Source organism: Diaphorina citri, unplaced genomic scaffold, assembly GCF_000475195.1.
Source record: "Diaphorina citri unplaced genomic scaffold, Diaci psyllid genome assembly version 1.1 scaffold291, whole genome shotgun sequence".
Lineage (NCBI taxonomy): Eukaryota > Metazoa > Arthropoda > Insecta > Hemiptera > Psyllidae > Diaphorina > Diaphorina citri.
Window position 1 is genome coordinate 16288 of NW_007377727.1, and position 8905 is coordinate 25192.

The following is an 8905-nucleotide window of genomic DNA, read 5'->3' on the forward strand; positions in this document are numbered from 1 at the left end:
CTTCTGAAATGTTCGCAAACCTTACAAAAAAAAAAAAAAAAAAAAAAAAAATCCTTTCCTCAGACCCTCTCTGAAGCTTCGGCACTGTCTAAGCACACGAAGAATTAGCTGTTTATACTTCTTGTTGGTCGTAACAATAAACTGTTTGGGAGTTATTTAGAGATGCAGTTTGGTTTGGCCATTTCCTTTTGATTTGGAGTTGGAGACTTCTAGAAGAGAAAAATAGATTTGAAGAAGTTTTCAACAGAACTAGAAGGTCAAAAAGAGATCGTAAAAATTACTAGTTACTACACATTTAGAAGGCAAAATCTCTCAGTTTTGTCAGAGGTTCATTCATAGACACCATGGATAAGGTCATGCGACTAAATACCTAAATTTCGACTTGTCTTAAGGTCAGATCTTTTATATTAAAAATTAAATGAATAGTTTAAGTAACAAACCGCCTCCATTCAAAGGAGTTCATTTAATATAAAAGGTGACGCTAAAAAACCGGTCTTAAAATAACGACTGAAGTGTTATCTAAAACTTTCTCGCTTTGAGTTCATAGGTCGTCGCGACAATTTTCAAGATCAGGTTCATTCATTGTATTCTATTTCCGTTTTTCTGCTGGTTTGTTCAGGGATGCCAAAATTGCATAACATTTGATTTTCCGCCCCACTCTTGAAAATAACATGCAAGTGTCTAAACCCTCACATATCTGTCTGACAACTCATTTGACATACTAACATGACACAGACAGAGGTCTAGACATTCCCTTGATATGCTTATGACAATGGGAAAATATCAAAAATAGAAACACTTGAACTGTGTCCATAAAAAAAGTAAAAAACAGACAACATAAAGCAAAATGACCCTCTTTGTACATTTGAAAATTTAAAAGGTAATAGCCTGGGGTAGGTTGGTAAGTATGCACTATTTTTGAATTACAAAATGGGAGAGATATAGAAATGGCGTAATACCTATGTACCTTGTTGTAATACTACATAGTAGAGAGCTTTATTTAGTGAGTCTGTCAAAAAAGAACATGAATGTACCTCGTTCCATCAGTGTGATTTCTCAATTATTTAGCCTTAAGGCTAAATAATTGATCTCAGGTACCATAAGCGTTGTACAAAACAATACAATACCTCGTTCCATTATAATGGGAGTTCTATTATCCATTATTTCTAGTTTTAGAAAGTCAGAGTCTTGCTAAAAGTGATAAAAAATAGGCACAAGAAAAAGAAAAGGCCTTGTGAAGTCTTCTTGTCGCACTAAAAATGGAGGAGAAAAATTAAAAAAAAAAAAAAACACACACAAAAGGCTGTGGCGGCTTTGTTCTCCTAAAGGCTTTTGCGCGGCGCAGTAGGAATCTTTAAATTGATTGTGGTGCAATCTTTTCCACCTAACCACATTCCATGTAAGACCAAACCATTCTCTTTGAAGTTATTGAAGAAATTGTGGTAGGGTATTATCATCGCCCTCATGCGCTAGTGCGCTAGCCTTCGTTTTCCACTACTTTGGAGCGACAAAAAAAGATAAAAACAGCTTGATTTCAACTGTTTTTAGCCCAAGAAATATATAAAAACAGATTTACCAACCACAAGAAATAAGTTGCCCTACCTCAGCAAGCGTTTTATCTATGGCTGTGTGGGTGCCCTCAGTCCGGGTTACTTCCTATTAAAAGTCAAATAAAAACTTGTTTATTTCGCGCCATCAGAATAATGGAACAACAACTTGCCCAAAGCGATTGCCTTGTTTAAAATCTATTTTGAAAAAGAAGAAGAAATAATTGAAAGTAAAAAAGAAGAAGGGGAGGGAGAAAAGGAAGATGAGGGAAAAGAAGGAGGAGATTATAGGGGGAGGAAGAGGACGAGAAGGAAGAAGAAGAAGAGAGAGAAGAGGAAGGGAGGGAGAAGAGAAGGAAGAGAAAGAAGAAGAGGAAGCAATATAAAAGGATGAGGAGGAGAAGAAAGAGGAAGAAGAAGAAGAAAGAGGAGGAGGAGGAGGAGGAGGATAAAGCAGCAGCTTTTTTCACGTTACCTAGGGTAAAACCCCCAATGGCCGACACCCTTAAGGAACTTTTTCCATAAAAACAGCATTATGAACTTAATACCACCTCTAATCGACTATATAGGTATGCAGGATTCCCTCCCTGTAAGTACCTCCAAGATGAGATTTACTACTTGGTACGTTTTTCAAAAAGTCGAACAGTCGGGTTGCAAATCGCCAAAGTTTTTTCTTATTATTTACTAGCGGGATACCCGCGAGCTTTGCATCGCTCAGTTTTCGGCCAAAAATTTTGAATTTCTTGAATAACTAGCGAACGGCTGGCTTTAGGAAACTTTAACCTAGCCTATAACCACCGCCATAAAAATATCAGTACTGGTACAAAATTTCAAGTTTCTACGACTTGCCGTTTAGACGCCAACCTCTTACGGACAAACAAACAAACAAACAAACAAACAGAAAACCTCTCTTATTAATAAGATTTGCCGTTCGATCAAAACCACCTCAGGCTTACGAGTACTTTTTCCTTCCTTCATTACGGCCGGGGCCACACTCAAAGATAATATTAATAATAATAATGATTAAAAGTTAATAAAAATAATCAACTATCACCAATCAGAATGCAGCATTTTGAACTTTGATCAAAGTATATGGTTGATTAACTTTAAGCTTTGATTATATCAATATATCTTAACAGTTTGGCCCCGGCCTTTAATCTATCATCATCTCTGTTCTTCCCTCCTTCTTCAATTTCTCCTCCAGAAACTGAACTAAAAATCTGGTATGAACTATGAACTTCAGCCGATTTTCTATGATACGGAACAAAATCGGGAAAAAAATCACATAAAGGAAAAATCGGGGGAAAAAAAATCGACCAAAAAATTCGGAAGAAAAAATTTCAAAATCCCAGAAAAAAATTGACTTTCATTTTGCGTCACCGAAAGTGTTTTCCAAAGGCACAAAGAAAACGCGCTGTGTGAGTAGGAAATATGATCTGTAAACAATTGCACACACAAGAAGAAAGAGGAGAGAAGAAGAAAAAGAGAGAGAGGGATGTGGAGAGAATGAATAATGAGAAAAATACGAGTAGACGAAAGGATAAAGAAATAGGAGAAGGAAAGGAAAGAGAAAAACATTCCAAAAACCCAGAAAAATTTGACTTTCATTTTGCGTCATTTTGTTTTCCAAAGGCACAAAGAAAACGCGCTGTGTGAGTAGGAAATATGATCTGTAAACAATTGCACACACAGGAAGATAGAGGGAAGAAGAAGAAGAGAGAGAGGGATGTGGAGAGAATGAATAATGAGAAAAATACGAGTAGACGAAAGGATAAAGAAATAGGAGAAGGAAAGGAAAGAGAGAAGGAATAATGTAAATGAGGAGAGAGAGAGAGAGAAAGAGAGAGAGAGAGGAGAGAAAGAGAGAGAGAGAGGAGAGAAAGAGAGAGAGAGAGAGAGAGAGGAGAGAGAGAGAGAGAGGGGAGAAAGAGAGAGAGAGAGGGGATAAAGGAATAGAAAAGAGGGAGAGAGAGGATTAAGAAGAAGAAAATGAAGGAGAAAGAGGAAGTGGAGAGGCGAAAGAAGAGAATGAGAGAGTGAGTGAATCAGTGAATGAGTGTAAGGAGAGAGAGGGAGAGAACACAAGGGAGAAGAAAAGAAACGAAAAACGGGAGAAAGCGAGAGAGAAGGTAGAGTGAGAAATTAGACAGTAAGACAACAAGGGGAAAGAGAGGAAAGGATAGGAGAAAAGGGGAAAAGACGAAAGAGAAGTGGAACACTCCTTTCTAAGAAAACATATAGGAAGCGGAGAGGGAAAGAGCAGATAATAGGAGAAAAGGGGAAAAGACGAAAGAGAAGTGGAACACTCCTTTCTAAGAAAACATATAGGAAGCGGAGAGGGAAAGAGCAGATAAGAAGAAAGATGAGAAGACAGACAGCTTAGACGTAAGAGTAAGAATGAGGTGTTAGATAAAATCACGAAGGGTAAATTGAGAAGGATTAGGCAATTAGGAAGCAAGGAGGCAATATAAAGAGCGGTATTTATTTTACCCTAATAATGGAAGGAGCGAAGTGAATTTTAAGTTATAGAAGTTTTTGGACGTTTAGGGGTTGGGTGGAAGCGAATGCCTCAGACATTAATTGTTGGAATATTTTCTACACAGATTTGCATTTATTTTTTCTTGTAGCTTGTAGCTTTGTAAATAATTATAAAGGAGGCAATATAAAGAGCGGTATTTATTTTACCCTAATAATCGAAAGAGCGAAGTGAATTTTAAGTTATAGAAGTTTTTGGACGTTTAGGGGTTGGGTGGAAGAGAATGCCTCAGACATTAATTGTTGGAATATTTTCTACACAGATTTGCATTTATTTTTTCTTGTAGCTTGTAGCTTTGTAAATAATTATGTATTTTATGTTCTAAATATTCCATATGTAACTACCTACCTATCTACCTCCCAAAAGTAACAATACCACTAAAAAGTAGCCCAAATTAATCTTGTCCTATTTGTGTGTTTGTGTTTCAGTGTTAAAATGTATACGGTTATGTAAATATTCCATATGTAACTACCTACCTATCTACCTCCCAAAAAGTAACAATACCACTAAAAAGTAGCCCAAATTAATCTTGTCCTATTTGTGTGTTTGTGTTTCAGTGTTAAAATGTATACGGTTATCCCAGAATCCTGTGTCCCTAGAACTCAAAAGAGGTGAGTTTGAAAGTTCTGCCTTTTTTGACTTTTAAATGTCATCATAGTTGACCAACTTTTTAGTGTACTTCAACTTTGAAGCCAAAATAAACAGAAAAACACCATTAGGGCACCGCAATGGTGCCTTGAATATACGGCTAAAATTTCACTTGAATATACTGCTACCTATTATATTGGAAAAACTGGAAAAAGACATTTCATTCGTGTTAGGTATTTAGGCAAGCATGAAGAATATTAAATTTGTCTCAAACGTCGTTCCCCGATTAATACACCTCGATAAATTTCATGACTCGACTTGGACTCAAGCCACCAACCTCCCGATCCGAAGTCCACCCAGCTTAACCAACACTGAGGTTGGTACCGCTGCAGGCTGTGTTTATGCAGGACAATTTGCTGAGTTTACCCAATGAAAAGGCAACTTATCTGCAGAAACAGGACTTTAACTGTTACATATTTATGAAATACAAGAAAAGCAGTGTTGTGTTATGTTTTGGAACCAAGAAATTCTACTCTTGTCCCTCACATAAACATTTTTATTTCCCACTATTCCCTTCTTTTTCTCCCTTTATATCTCTCTTTCCCTCTCTCTTCTCCTATTTTTCATACCTTTTCTGTGTTATTTTTCCCTGTCTTCCTCTCTTTTCTTCTGTTTTATCTCTCTCTCTCTCTTCTCCCATTTCTTCATCCCTTTTCTCCATAACTTTTGTCCCTTTCATTATTCTCTCTCCTCCCTCCTTTCTTATTTTCTTCTGCTCTTTGCCTCTCTTCTCTCATTTTCATGTCCCTTTATATCTCTCTTTCCCTCTATCTTCTCCTATTTTTCATACCTTTTCTGTGTTATTTTTCCCTGTCTTCCTCTCTTTTCTTCTGTTTTATCTCTCTCTCTCTCTCTTCTCCCATTTCTTCATCCCTTTCCTCCATAACTTTTGTCCCTTTCATTATTCTCTCTCCTCCCTCCTTTCTTATTTTCTTCTGCTCTTTGCCTCTCTTCTCCCATTTTCATTCTCCCATTTCTTCATCCCTTTCCTCCATAAATTTTGTCCCTTTCATTATTCTCTCTCCTCCCTCCTTTCTTATTTTCTTCTGCTCTTTGCCTCTCTTCTCCCATTTTCATTCCTTCCCTGCGTTATTTTTTCCCTTTCTCCTCCCTCCTCCCTTTCCAGTTTCCTATTCTCCCCCCCCCCTCTTATTCTCTTCTTGAATAATAGATACATATATTTCATACACAATTACATACACCCGCGTATGTATACGTAGGTAGGTATGTTCATTCGACTTCAAAAACTCTGGAATAGTGTGCTTATTCTTTTATTTTATATTTCTTCTTCTTCCTTTTCCTTCTCTTTCCCTCCCTTTTCTTCTTACTCTCTCTCTCTCTCTCTTTCATGTTTCTATCATTCTCTTTCTCTCCCCTCATACTCTCTATCTCTCTGGTTCCCTTTTTTCGTTCACTCCCTTTCTCTTTCATATTATCGCTCTTTTTCTTTTCTTTCTTCTCGTTTCCTCTTTTTCTTTTCTCTCCTCCCTCCCCTCTCTTTTCCTGCCTTTCTCTCTCCATCATTTATCATATTCTCTTTTGTTTTAACATTTTCATGGGAAATGTCTTTGTACCATCCACACATATTTTCCTTTATGAGGTATACTATCTGTGTACTCATACTTTACTTTCTATTTTATGTTTGTTTGTTGGTTCCCTATGTAATGTAGTTAATTTACCGTATGTTTCGAAAATAATCAGTTTGGGATGGCAAAACCCAGACAATTAGCAAAAGTGTCATTTTCTCGGTGAAAAAAGGTCAATTTCTCGAGAGAAAAAAAAGAAAGAAAATCTTCCCTGAAGAGTATGAAATAAAAGTGTTGTAGGCCCTCAAATCTTCAAATTTCTCAAGAAAATTACCATTTCCGGCAAGATGGCAAAACCCAGACAATTAGCAAAAGTGCCATTTTCTCGGTGAAAGAAGGTCAATTTCTCGAGAGAAAAAAAAAGAAAATCTTCCCTGAAGAGTATGAAATAAAAGTGTTGTAGGCCCTCAAATCTTCAAATTTCTCAAGAAAATTACCATTTCCGGCAGTTGGATTTTGAATTTTGTGCCTATACCCAAATGGACAAAATTCTTTATCCCTGAAAGGAGACCGCTTTTTCCGTATTTCATCTAAAGTTACAAGGGGTAAGGAAAGTTACAAGAGGACATAATAGTCTATGTGTATGTCATGTACCTATGTGTGTGTTTTTTTACACCCTGTATGTATTTTTCTGTTGTATCTCTTCTTGTAATGCACTCTCCGCTGTCCTCTGCTATTGGTGAATTCCCCCGTGCCATATTTTATATGGTCTTTTACGTTATTATATTTCACAAATCTTGCACTCTCCGCTGTCCTCTGCTATTGGTGAATTCCCCCGTGCCATATTTTATATGGTCTTTTACGTTATTATATTTCACAAATCTAGCACTCTCCGCTGTCCTTTGCTATTGGTGAATTCCCCCGTGCCATATTTTATATGGTCTTTTACGTTATTATATTTCACAAATCTACAATTTTATTTAGGGAAAAGAAATGCGGGGAAAAACAATACAACAATAGTAACACAAAGTCTTTGTATACAGGGTGTAAATACTCGAACCGCACGTAACATATTACTCTATTGACTACAGCATGAAACATTAATTTTCCAATGCACACTGTATGTTTGAAAACAACTAAATTAAATCATCGCAATTGAATTGTAGTACTTACTTTTCTTTTTTCCTCTTCCTCTTTTGTTTTCTTCTTCTCCCTTCCCTTCCTTCTCCGTTTCCTTTTCTTTCTCTTCCTTTGCTCCCTCCCCCTCCTTTTGATCCTTCCTTTGTTTTTAAAAGAAAAACGAAAATAACGAAACAAAACATACTTGGAATTAGAACAGAACCGAGAGGAAAAGCAAAGAAAAATAAATGGTGCTCCCATAAATAAAGGTATTTGACTTTCTTTATAGCTACCTATGTTGACAGTGGTTAGAATATAATCAAATCGACTTTTGTATGCCACAAAGGTCACTACATAGTTAGTAGTACGGTGAACTGTTAGGACTCACTCAGAAAAGGGTTCCAATGGGCCCCCCCTTAGGTGTAAAAACCAATCAGCAAATTTCCTTTTTGTGCTGAAGATGTGTTTCATGAAAATCAGACCAATATTTCGAAGAACCAAGAACAACTATCAGCATTACCACGGCCACGGACCTCGGCACAGTTCTGTACCCACGAGTCCTATAGAGTCTCACCATCATCATCACCAGGACAAACATCATCAGCATTCCGCCTCCTGCTCTCCTAGTCCGTCACCTGTTAATGTAAGTTGGGGTCAGGGCCGTGGGTTAGGGTCGTCCACAGGGATGGGTGGTTAGGTTCCCATAGTTCTGTACCCACGAGTCCTATAGAGTCTCACCATCACCAGGACAAACATCATCAGCATTCCGCTTCCTGCTCTCCTAGTCCGTCACCTGTTGATGTAAGCCCCCTCCTTTTGATCCTTCCTTTGTTTTTAAAAGAAAAACGAAAATAACGAAACAAAACATACTTGGAATTAGAACAGAACCGAGAGGAAAAGCAAAGAAAAATAAATGGTGCTCCCATAAATAAAGGTATTTGACTTGCTTTATAGCTACCTATCTATGTTGACAGTGGTTAGAATATAATCATATCGACTTTTGTATGCCACAAAGGTCACTACATAGTTGGTAGTACAGTGAACTGTTAGGACTCACTCAGAAAAGGGTTCCAATGGGGCCCCCCTTAGGTGTAAAAACCAATCAGCAAATTTCCTTTTTGTGCTGAAGATGTGTTTCATGAAAATCAGACCAATATTTCGAAGAACAAACCAGACAGAACTGGAACTTGCATTTTGATTTGCCTTGAAAGCAAGTTAACATGTAAAAGAGTTTTGAGAGTTTTCGGCATATTTTCCTCGACAAATTGTAAAAACAAACAAACAAACCAACAAACAAATTACAAACAAATTACAAACAAACAGAGATCTCAAGTTAAGTAAAACCATGTAAAAAGAAGGTATTTTCAAAATGTGCATCTCCTTCTTAGCTCTCCTCCTGTGGCCCACACCCTTCAATTCATTGTCTCCCAAGTCTCCCATACTGTGCTCAAAGCACAACACCTTTGTTCTGAACCATGAACAAGTTTTACCCCCTTTCTCATGAGGTAGAAAAACTCCCCCCTTCGCAT

General features: G+C 37.3%; 1 non-coding gene across 1 annotated transcript in view; it reads left to right on the forward strand.

Moving 5' to 3' along the window:
• LOC103507134 overlaps positions 1-4691 on the forward strand; it is a 4960-nt gene extending 269 nt beyond the window's left edge. Inside the window, exon 2 of the transcript XR_003390918.1 lies at positions 4641-4691. This is a non-coding gene — a transcript (uncharacterized LOC103507134). The remainder of the gene's footprint in view (positions 1-4640) is intronic.
• Positions 4692-8905: the final 4214 nt, after the last annotated feature.